This window comes from Apium graveolens, chromosome 1 (genome assembly GCF_009905375.1).
Source record: "Apium graveolens cultivar Ventura chromosome 1, ASM990537v1, whole genome shotgun sequence".
NCBI classification, from domain to species: Eukaryota; Viridiplantae; Streptophyta; class Magnoliopsida; order Apiales; family Apiaceae; genus Apium; species Apium graveolens.
In genome coordinates, this window is record NC_133647.1 from 196077391 (window position 1) to 196088518 (window position 11128).

Sequence of the window (11128 nt, forward strand, 5' to 3'; positions counted from 1 at the left end):
TGTATTATAATATTAAATATATTTTATGATTATATTAATTATTTATTAACAAATATATATTTATTATATCATATAATTTGTATAAAAGAAAACTGTGTCTGAGGTTGTACCGTATTTTACCTAAACTTATAACAGTTTCTATACAAATCATGTATGGCATTTTTGTAATAATTGAATTTCCCCATATATTTACAAAAATAATTCTCACTTGTATTGTATTTTTTTAACCTCTGGGTTGTCACCTGAGGGTGACCTCAGGGTCAGCAATCTTTTTCTATAATTATTTATATTTGAATATATATATTATTTTAATTTTAATAAATAATTATATATATTCCAATAAAAAATGTTCGTAAAAATTAATCGAATTTCAAAAATTAAACGATTAGGTACCTTCTAATGAATTAATCGAAAATTAATAACTCAAATCGTAGATTTTTTAAAAACTAATATTAATGATGTTAAGGGTGTGTTTGGTATTGCTGTTGCTGGTAAAAAACTGTTTGGTAAAATTTAAAAGCTGCTTTTCGGGAAAGTGTTTTTGGCCTAAAAGCTGCTGTTAGAGAAAGCAAGTCCCCCGTGCTTTTAGAAAAAAACTGATTTAAGCTGTTGCGGGAATCAGATGCTGATTTTATCATCAACCCTTACCAAAAATATTATTATTTTTAATTTTTTACATCAAAATATATACTAATAAAAAAAATTACCAAACATTCATCCTATTTTTAAACAGCACGGTAATTTTTAACCGCAATCACAAACGGAACATAAGTCTTAACCTCCTTCCTTCAAACTTCATGACTCCTTCACTGATTAAGTACTGCTTCGAAGTCCACAAAATGTTTAAATAAAACAAAATTAAAATAATATGCGGGCCTTCGTCTACCAGAAAATTAATCATAGTAATGAATTTGGTGACTAATTATTTATTCACCAAATGTGAGTGGTGAAGACGGCTGCATGCCGACTATAAGTACAATAGTAGTATTTTTTTATCTTTCAACAAAAAAAGTATTTTTTACTACTATTGTTTAATCATTTTTCCATGTGATTTTATCGTTTTGACTTGGGAAAACATATAAATTAAAATTTATATTGTAGATTTGTAGTACTATTCGTATATTGCAAGTATATTCCATTGCATTGGCTCACCGGATCCGGAGTTACGGAACGGTGAATGATTATGTACGTAATTAATATGATCACTTTGATAAATAAATTGAACATCTACGCGCCCGTTTGGAAAATTTTAAAATAAGTAATTTATAATTTAAAATGAATAAGTACCTTATAAGTGATAAGTGGATAAATATTTATAAGTTATATAAGTGTTTGGATAATTTTACTTATAAGTCAGAAATTTTTTTATTTAAGTAAATCAAAATAAATAATTTTTAAATATAATCATCTTATTTCGTGAATTTTAGATTATATTAACATTTTAATTTATTTATTTTTTTGACAAAATGCTTTTTATAAATTGCATCAACCAAAATTACAACTTAATTTCAATAGGAACAAAACTCCCATCGAAAAAAACACGGTCAGGATTAAACAAATAAACGAGCTAAGCAAATAGTCGCTTATGTTTCCAGACTGTTTAACATCATGAATCTCAAGATTCTTTGAATGAAAAAAGATTAAAATGGCTTCCTGATCGATAATACCTGCACAAATCCTGGAACTAGTAATATCACAAATGACTTTCACATACGCACCACCTCTAGCCCAATGTTCAGAAGCACCCAAACTATCTACATGCCAAAAACCAGCTCTAGATAAGCCGAGGGTGAAAGATCTCAAAAGATGAACACATTTTAGTTGTGAAAAGTAAGCTCTTGTAATATTCGGCACCAGCCCAAATTCAATGCACGAAAAACAAATCTCCGACAAAACCACATAAATCATTTTCAAAGTAGTCGGGAACAAAACAAAAATAAACATCCAAAAAACATACTTCAACATTCCAACAAAAGGGGGACAATCCAGACACACGTCAATAAACGAGACTTAAACCAAAAAATTCAAATACCTTGGAATGACACCAAATTTTGGTATGATGTTAAGGAGGAGGATTTGAATCTAGAGGTAATTTTTATTTGCAGAATCGAACTCAAAATCAATATAGATTTGAGAAATAAATTATAGATATTTGGTTTTGTTTCGATTTTTATTGAAAGGACAAAGGAAAATCAAATAAAAGGAAAGTTTGGGGGCTTACCACCGGTGAAGTTCCGACGAAAGCCCCCGGCAGCCGGTAGGCAGGAACAGAAATGGAAGAAACAGAGGGCGTTCTCACTTTAGGGTTATTTCAATAGATGGTTAAGAGTTTATTTTGTTTGAACTCTTTACTATTTTTCACTCAACATAATTAGTTTGGGGTTCTCTTAAAAATTATTTTTTAAAACTTAAGTTAATGAAAAGGCAAACAAATCAAAATAAGTTGAGAAAAAATACGTCGTTGCTAACATTCAACTTATCAGCTTATAAGTTGAAAATTCGACTTATAAGTTAGGGCGACAAACACTCCTTTATATGTACTTACGAGCTTATAAGTTAATAAGCCACTTATATTATGTTGCCAAACAGACCATAGGATTAAGGGACCATGAGGGGTGGTCTGACTGTAGGTGAGCAACTTAGGGCGCCCGATATTCAAGTGCCTCAAAATTTTTTAATTTCTTCATGTAAATATATATAAATTTACATGATATATATATTAGGGCCCTTAAATTAATTTCGACTGACCCCTTAAATCTCAGGGCGGCCTAGTATAACTTTTATCATTATTAAATTTCAAATTACTTATAATTTTACTAAAATTTTAGTAAGTAATAAATATTAAAATTAATTAACAAAAAGATATAATCATATTAGGTGTGTAAAATATTATATACATATATTTTAATATTTATAAATAGTAATGTACATGCCTGTTGTCGGTGAGAATTGGACTTGAGAGTTTATTTATATTTTTATAAATATGCATAATAATATAAATTTTTGTTAATAATGAATATGATTCGAATCAGATATAAATTTTGTTTGTTGTCGACATTTGAACTTGGTACTTTGATATTGTATATAAAATACTATAAATATTTGGATTTGAATCTTAAAACTTGGATAATAATACTTGGATAAAAATGAAAAAGGATAAGAAAATAAACAATCGTTTTCTTGGAAAAAAGAGAAAGAGGGTTGAATAGAGAAAAACATATGCGTAGCTCCTAGCGGCCAGGAGTAAACATGAGTCCACCAACTTAACTTAATTTCTTGTCAAATTAATCACTAGCTATTTCTCTTGTCAATTTTATAACCAAGTACGACACAGAACCAGGTGGAAGATTCATACGTTGACCAGGTTCAAGTGGACTTTTTTTAAGGTTCAAGTGGAAGTTTTCATTTGTTAAACAAATACGAATTCTTTTACTTAATTGTGTTTCTAAATAACAAATTTGATTAGGTTCAAAATATTTTCAAAGTATGCGCTATTTATATTTCTTTTTAGGAGTTCAGTTTTATGAATTCCACTATTTTATTGGAGTCTCTAGAGTTCATAAATGTTCTGCAAATAAAAATAACTTAAACTATTGCCAAACATATTATTTTTCGAATGATTTTCTACAAATATTACTATTTTATTGAAAATTCTGCAGATTGCATATATTTTACAAGTATAACATTAAAAATTATATTATTATTTTGCAGAACATGAATGTTCATGTTACAAAACATACATATTTAATTAGTTGCAACATACATATTATATTTATAAATGTATGAGTTTTGCATGATTTTATTGATATTTGTTAAACATGTTTTACAAAATAACACGTTTTACAATATATTTTATTTACAAAACATCTCAATGACTCTGATAAAAATGTGGACTCCATAAAATTTACTCTTATTTTTAAATTTAAAAATGAATTTCGAGTAGGGAAGATTATCATAATACTATATAACATGCATACTAAGTAAATTTCTATCAGGACTTTAACAGACGAAAATATGTCCGAAGACTTTTAACGAAATTCAAGTAAAAGGTTATAGTCGTTAAAGAAACACGAATTTTTTTTGGGGTAAGTCACCAAAATATCTACCATTTGGGGCTGATGTCCAAAATACCCACCGGCGGAAAAACTGCCTAAAATACCAACGAAATACGCATTATCATCATGCGTATTCTGTTTTTTTTAAAAATTTACAAAGAATACGCACATGCGTATTCACTGCTACAGTAAACCGTGAATATGCATGTCAGACATGCGTAATCTTTGTAAATTTTTAAAAAAACAGAATACGCATCTGTAAAATGCGCATTTCTTCGGTATTTTGGGCAGTTTTCCCACCGGTGGGTATTTTGCACACTTGAAATTGGAAAATAATGTATTTTGGGCATTTTTTTTATTATGTACTAGAAAAACTAATATAATAAGTTTCACAAACATAAGAAAATTATATGAAATGTGCACAGCTATAATGCTTTTGGTTTATATACTAAAAAACAGCTTTCTTTAACAGAAAACAGACGCAAGATCTTGGCCAATGAAAGGCTATCAATCAGGTCTCGGGGATCTAAGCTTAAACAAATGTTTTTTGTATGAATATCAACAATAATTTAAATTGACCTTGAGTCCTTGACTAATTTATATATTATCTAGCGTAGCATATGGTATATAATTATGTGGAGGCAAGTTAAAATAAGCTAAATTCCGAATCAGTACAGGTGCGTCCGGTATAAAAAGATTAATATATACTCCCTCCGTTTTTGTCATTTGTTTATATTTTATTTGGGCACGAAAATTAAAAAAAATGATAAAATAGTGGATAAAAATTAAAAACGGAAGTAAAGTAGTGAGATCGATTAATATTTAATGTATAAAGTGGGTATAATAGAAATAAGTAATGAATGCGTTACTTTTTATATTACTCCCTCCGTTTCCCTCAATTCTTTACATAGGGACGGGGGCTCGACACGCATTTTAACTCTCTTATTAAATGTAGTTTCATATTTTTTTTAATTTTTTTTTCATCTAAATAAAAATATGAAAATTTAAATTTTAATACAAAAAAAGAAAATTTTAAAAATAAATTACTGAAATATATTTTACAGAGAGGGACGGAAGTAGTATAAAATTTACTAGGTTTGAAAGTTTTTGAAATGTAAAGAATGAGACAAGACGTGCCAACAAAAAGTGTAAACCAACTGGAGGAACATATACGGTAAATAATGAGTTGATCTGTGAAACATGATTGCCGAGCTCATAATAGTTATCATTTTTGAACAAACAATCTTAAACAAAAATATGCAGACATAAGCAGCATTATACAAGCTGCAAGTGCAACTAAACAAGTTGACTGTGGGTACCACAGGTCCCAGCTTGAGCTATGAGGTGGTGTAAGTATAGTTACCAACTTTCCTGATTGCTCATCTTATAATTTGAGATTCATAATTCGACTGCTGCTGCATGCTGTATGTATAGTTATTACGATTTTTTAATATATATAATTTGAACTGATCACCTTTAAATCCTGTCCCGAATCAAGCGTTTTTTACACGTTAATTGGCTTGTATCGGGTCAGATATAGTACTCCCTCCGTCCAAGACAATTCTTTACGTTTGGTTTGGGCACGGAAGCTGAGAAATATGTATAAAGTAGTGAAAAGGAGAAAGAAAACTCAGTGAAGTGGTGGGACCCATTAATTTTTAATATATAAAAGGGAGATATGAGAGTAAAAGTAGTGTGAAAAGGAAGAAAAAACGAGAAAGTGGTGGGACTCATTAACTATTTTTGGTAAGTTTTGAAATGTAAAAATTTGGATGGGACATCCTAAAATAGAAAGTGTAAAGAAATGGTTGGGACAGAGAGAGTAGAATTTATATTTAATACCTAATTTATACATAATTTATCAATTAATACCTAATTTATTGATCAATCTCCAGAACATACTTTGTTCACCTTATTGCCTATTTAAATTATTTGAAAATTAAATTTCATTGAATTTATTATTTTTAAGATAAATATAAAAATACATGTTCAAAAAATTATACAATAAAATCTATATTATATATGTGTAGTATATATATTAATATAAAAATATAGTATATTATAAAAATATATATGTATAATATATATATATATATATATAATATTATAATGTATAATATATATAATTATAATATTATATCTATTCATATTCATATTCAGATTTCTTTTGGGTTTTGGATTCGAATAGGGGTTGGATCGGATTTTGAATCAGTATACCTAAAATTCAAATATCAAAAATTTTCGGATTCATAAATTAAATCAATATTCAAATCAAATCCAAAAAAAGATTTCGATTAAATCCTATTTTTCGATTTTCGTATTAGGTATCCGCCGGCGCCGTTCTTTTGACATCCCTAGCATTTATCAATGTCATATAAGTTCAATTATTTAGAAAAATAAGTTCACGAATTTGTTAAGGATCCTTATTTTGAGGAAAATTAAGCCATTTTCTAATATATTTTAGTCTTACACCGATGTACGTAGTAAACTAGTCAATTTTCATTCTACTCCAATCACATAACCTTACAAAACATAGGCTTCACCGTTCACAGTTCACACTACAATTCTGGGTGATGGCCAAAAATACCTTTTTTTTAGAAAAAATAACAGAAATACCATATTTTGAAAGTTATGGCCAAAAATACATTTGTAATACGCATTTCAAAAATGGGTAAGGCTATTACGCATTTGACAAATGAGTATTATTTAAAAAAAAAAAAAAGTAAAATCCTGATACGCATTCCTGACATGCGTATCATGTTTTGCAAAATCATGATACGCATCTCAAGAATGCGTATCCAAAATTATTATTATTTTTTTTATTTTTTTATTTTTTTTTACACAAGTTATCCATTTCTAAAATGCTTATTACTAATACCCAATTTTAAAATGCGTATTAGGTAGGTATTTTTGGCCAAACATTTCAAAAAATGATATTTTTGTCACAAAATTTAAAAAAAGAGGTATTTTTGTCATTTTTTCTACAATTCTTTGTCGTAACGAAGGATGCATTATTTTGCCAATTTATCGTCTACGACCAAGTGCTTAAACAAAAATAATTTAGACACAAAAAACAGGAAATTTAATCGTGTAATGTTGGGGTTCCAATTATATATGCTTTTAGTGGGCAGCTTAATTCTAGTGCCTACGCACCACACACTGTTACTTTAAAGGTGGTCACCAATTATTTTCTACTTTTTTTTTTTTAACTTTTCCATTTGTATTCTACTGTGTTGACTTTTGATCACAAGTAACCTATTTTCTTATTTGAATTACTATGTTGGATTAGATATTTGTATTATAAATCAAATATTTTTATTGTTTGTTGAAAATTTAAATAATAAACATATGTTTTAGAATAAACAGAATAATATACTTTTAAATAGTTACATGATATAATCCACTAAATAACACACAACTTGTAACAAAATTACAAATATCTTGTCTCACTTATTCTGTCTTATCTTGACTTTGCATAATAATTAGGAAATTTATTAAAAATACCTATATTTGTGAACTTATTTACAAAAATACGGTCAAAGTTACATACGAGATTGCAGAGAAGACTGTTCGAATGACATACGAGTTTGTAAATATTGCATTTCATGTAGTATATAAGATTGCAAATGTTACATTACAACGTATTTTCAAAAATATTTTATGCAATTTGGATTTTTTTGAAAAAACTTCGAATAACAAAACTGGACAAATTATGACTTACAGTTTTTTCTGGTCAGAAATTTTGACTCACGGTTAGTACAACGTAAATCATATAAATTTTTTGAAAAGAATATCCTTAAAAATTGTGTGATATATTATAAAAACTGAGTTTTAATTTAATTATATTTTATAATTGAAATCTGATGAAGTTAATTCTAAAAAATCAAAAATAAAACAATGAACAAGACAAAAGGAACAACACTTTCACTGATTCGTGACAAGTTAACATCTTAACTTGCCTAAGTTTGTAAAATCCAAGATATTTGGCCGATTAATAATTTCCTATTTCATTGCTAGGTAGCCAACTATTTGTAGCCTTTAGGGAAATTGACACAATGTAATTGGAACTATTAGTTTACCAGCATTATTGTTATGAAAAGCATACTCATCCGTCCCTCCCATTTGTTTACATATGACTTGAGCACCGATGTTAAGAAAAATGATGAAATAGTGAAATAAAGTTAAAAAATGAGTAAAATAGTGATATCGATTAATATTATATATATAAAGTAGATATAATGAAAAAAAGTAAAGGATGCAGTAACTTTTTATATTATAAAAACTTTACTATTTTTAGAAAATTTTAAAATAGAAATTTTAAAATAGAAACAATTGGAAGAGACATAAGAAAAGTGTAAACAAATACTCCCTCCGACCCTCCCAAATGTTTACATTTGGGTGGGGCGCGGAGTTTAAGAAAAATGATAAAGTAGTGGAGAAAAGTTGAAAAAATGAGTAAAATAGTGGGACCGATTAATATTATATGTATAAAGTGGGTATAGTGGAGGAAATTAGTGGATGTAGTTAATTTAAAAATTATAAAAACTTTAATATTTTTGGAAAATTTTGAAATTTAAACAATTAGAAGGGAAATTCAAAAAAAAAAGTGTAAATAAATGGGAGAGACAGAGGGAGTATTTAACAGCGACCCATTGTCTACAACAAGACAAATATACTATAAAATATTGGGCGATATTACCGAATCGAATCAATAACAATGCACCATTAGATCTCAAACTAGTTTGGACCACGAATTAAAAGATATGTAGTTACTTTCACTCCACTATTTTTACTTTTAAGTGACTAGTGATTGATATGTACTCGTACAATATATTTGGTTTTAACATATTTGCATAGATTAGTCCAAAACGGGCTTGTGCAGTTGTTGAGTCCTGCCGTCGAATTCAGAATTTAAGACTATAGAAAATATAATTTTATTTACTTGAATTATTTAATCAATTGCGAATTTATTGAAATTGATTATAATGTAGTACTTTCGTTCCACCGGGTTCTTAATATTTGAAATATAAAGTTTGGTACATATTTTAATACTCTTATTTGGTAAATTTCATAACTTATTAAAAAAAAAATTCTCAATAAAAGTTCAAATTATTAAATTTTTATTTAGATTTTTTTTAAAAAAGTTATGAAACCATATTGGATAAGAACCTTATAATGCGTATTGATCATTACATTTTAAATGTTAATAATCTAATGGAACGAAAGGAGTACCGTGTTTGAATAATTCGTACGTCACAGCTTTTGTGATATTTTTTATATTTAAGTATTTAGTCTTTATTTTGTGTCAATGAGCTAATGACATGACGATTATTAAATCAGTGTTCAAATATTTTATATTTGAGAGTTAAAAAATTGTGATATATCTTTTCTTCGATAGTTCTGCGTTTATATTTTTATTATCCATTTTATTTTATTACAAAAAAACTCAGGACCAGGACAAATTCTCGGGGGGACACCAGGAAATATTTAATTACTAAATTTTAAGTGCCAAATGCTTAAAGTGCTGACTAGGTTGATAGCGATTCTTGAATCGCAAACTTCTTCTAAACTAATTCGAACCAAAATGAATATGTGATTTGTGATTCGTGATTCTTGATTAACTATTTTAAAAATTCGCAAATGAAATGCGGTTTACCTTATTTCACGTGATTTACAAATTATTGTGTAAACCCATGAGATTTATATACTGCGCATCCGAAATGTTGCGGCTACGGATTTAAAAAAAATAAAAAACGCAATTTATGTGTTAATTTCGGTTTAACCTAAACCCAATTCACCTTTCAGCCGCATATACATTATGAATTTAAAACTATATAAATAAAGTTATTTTATCAAAAATGGGTCATTCTTTATTTAATATTTGATTACACAAAATATGAAAATACATGAGTATTTAAAACATAGTCATAACTTAATCTTTCTGTCATAACTTAATTTTTCTGTTAAATTATTCAATCTTACAATATAAATTACTTAAAATGTTTTAAAATAAATATTTCTACCCATTTCGAAATGTAATATTCATTTTCCTTAAGATCATTAAAGGCTAGCTTATAATATTTCCACTATAGGTCATGGGTTTCTCTTTCTTTTTCCTAAATGGTCCTGGGCTTTTTTCTGGACTTACTTAAAGATGAACATGAGTATTCAAATTTAAATTTGGGCTGGGCCATATATTCTACAATTGGTATTCAATTCAGGATAAGCGCTTAGAAGCCCAATCACCTTTCTTTCCAGGTCCTGATTACTTCACTTCAGTCCAAAAGCCGGCTCAATTTTATCACAACTATTTATAAATAAAGAAATAATAATATAATATACATGCCTATTTATTTATTTATTTGACAAAAGAACATGGGTCCTAGCACGCATGTTGGGACATTTTATCTAACACATTACTCCAAGGCATGTTAGATCTATTTTTTAACGAATCGGATTAAGGGTCTGTTTGGCAACCACTAAATAAGTGGCTTATTGGCTTATAAGCCCGTAAGTACTTATCGATGAGTGTTTGTCGACCCAACTTATAAGTTGAATTTACAACTTATAAGCTGATAAGTTGAATGTTAGTAATGACGTACTTTTTCTCAACTTATTATGGTTTTTTAATTTTTTATTAATTTTAGTTTTCAAATTTATGTTTTTAAATGTTAAGTTAATTTAAAAATCATGAATTAAGATAATTATATTTAAAAAATATTTATTTTAGTTCATTTAAGTTAAAAAAAATTCTGACTTATAAGTAAAATAAACAAACACTTAACTAACTTATAAGTATTATCTACTTATCACTTTTAAGCCATTTATTAATTTTAAGTCATAAGTTATTTATTTTAAAATTTCCAAAACATAACACTAAATTATGGTCTCTTTCGTTTCCGCTATAAAATTTCGCGAAAAGCCGAAAAGTTGTCCTCATGAAAATATACAGGCCAATTTACAATACAATCTTTAAGTTGTCCGGTTATGAGTAGGCATATTGAACCGGCCCAGGCCCAGTACATTTGGACAGGGTCAGTGTCAGTTAGTTAACTTACTTTAATATCATCATC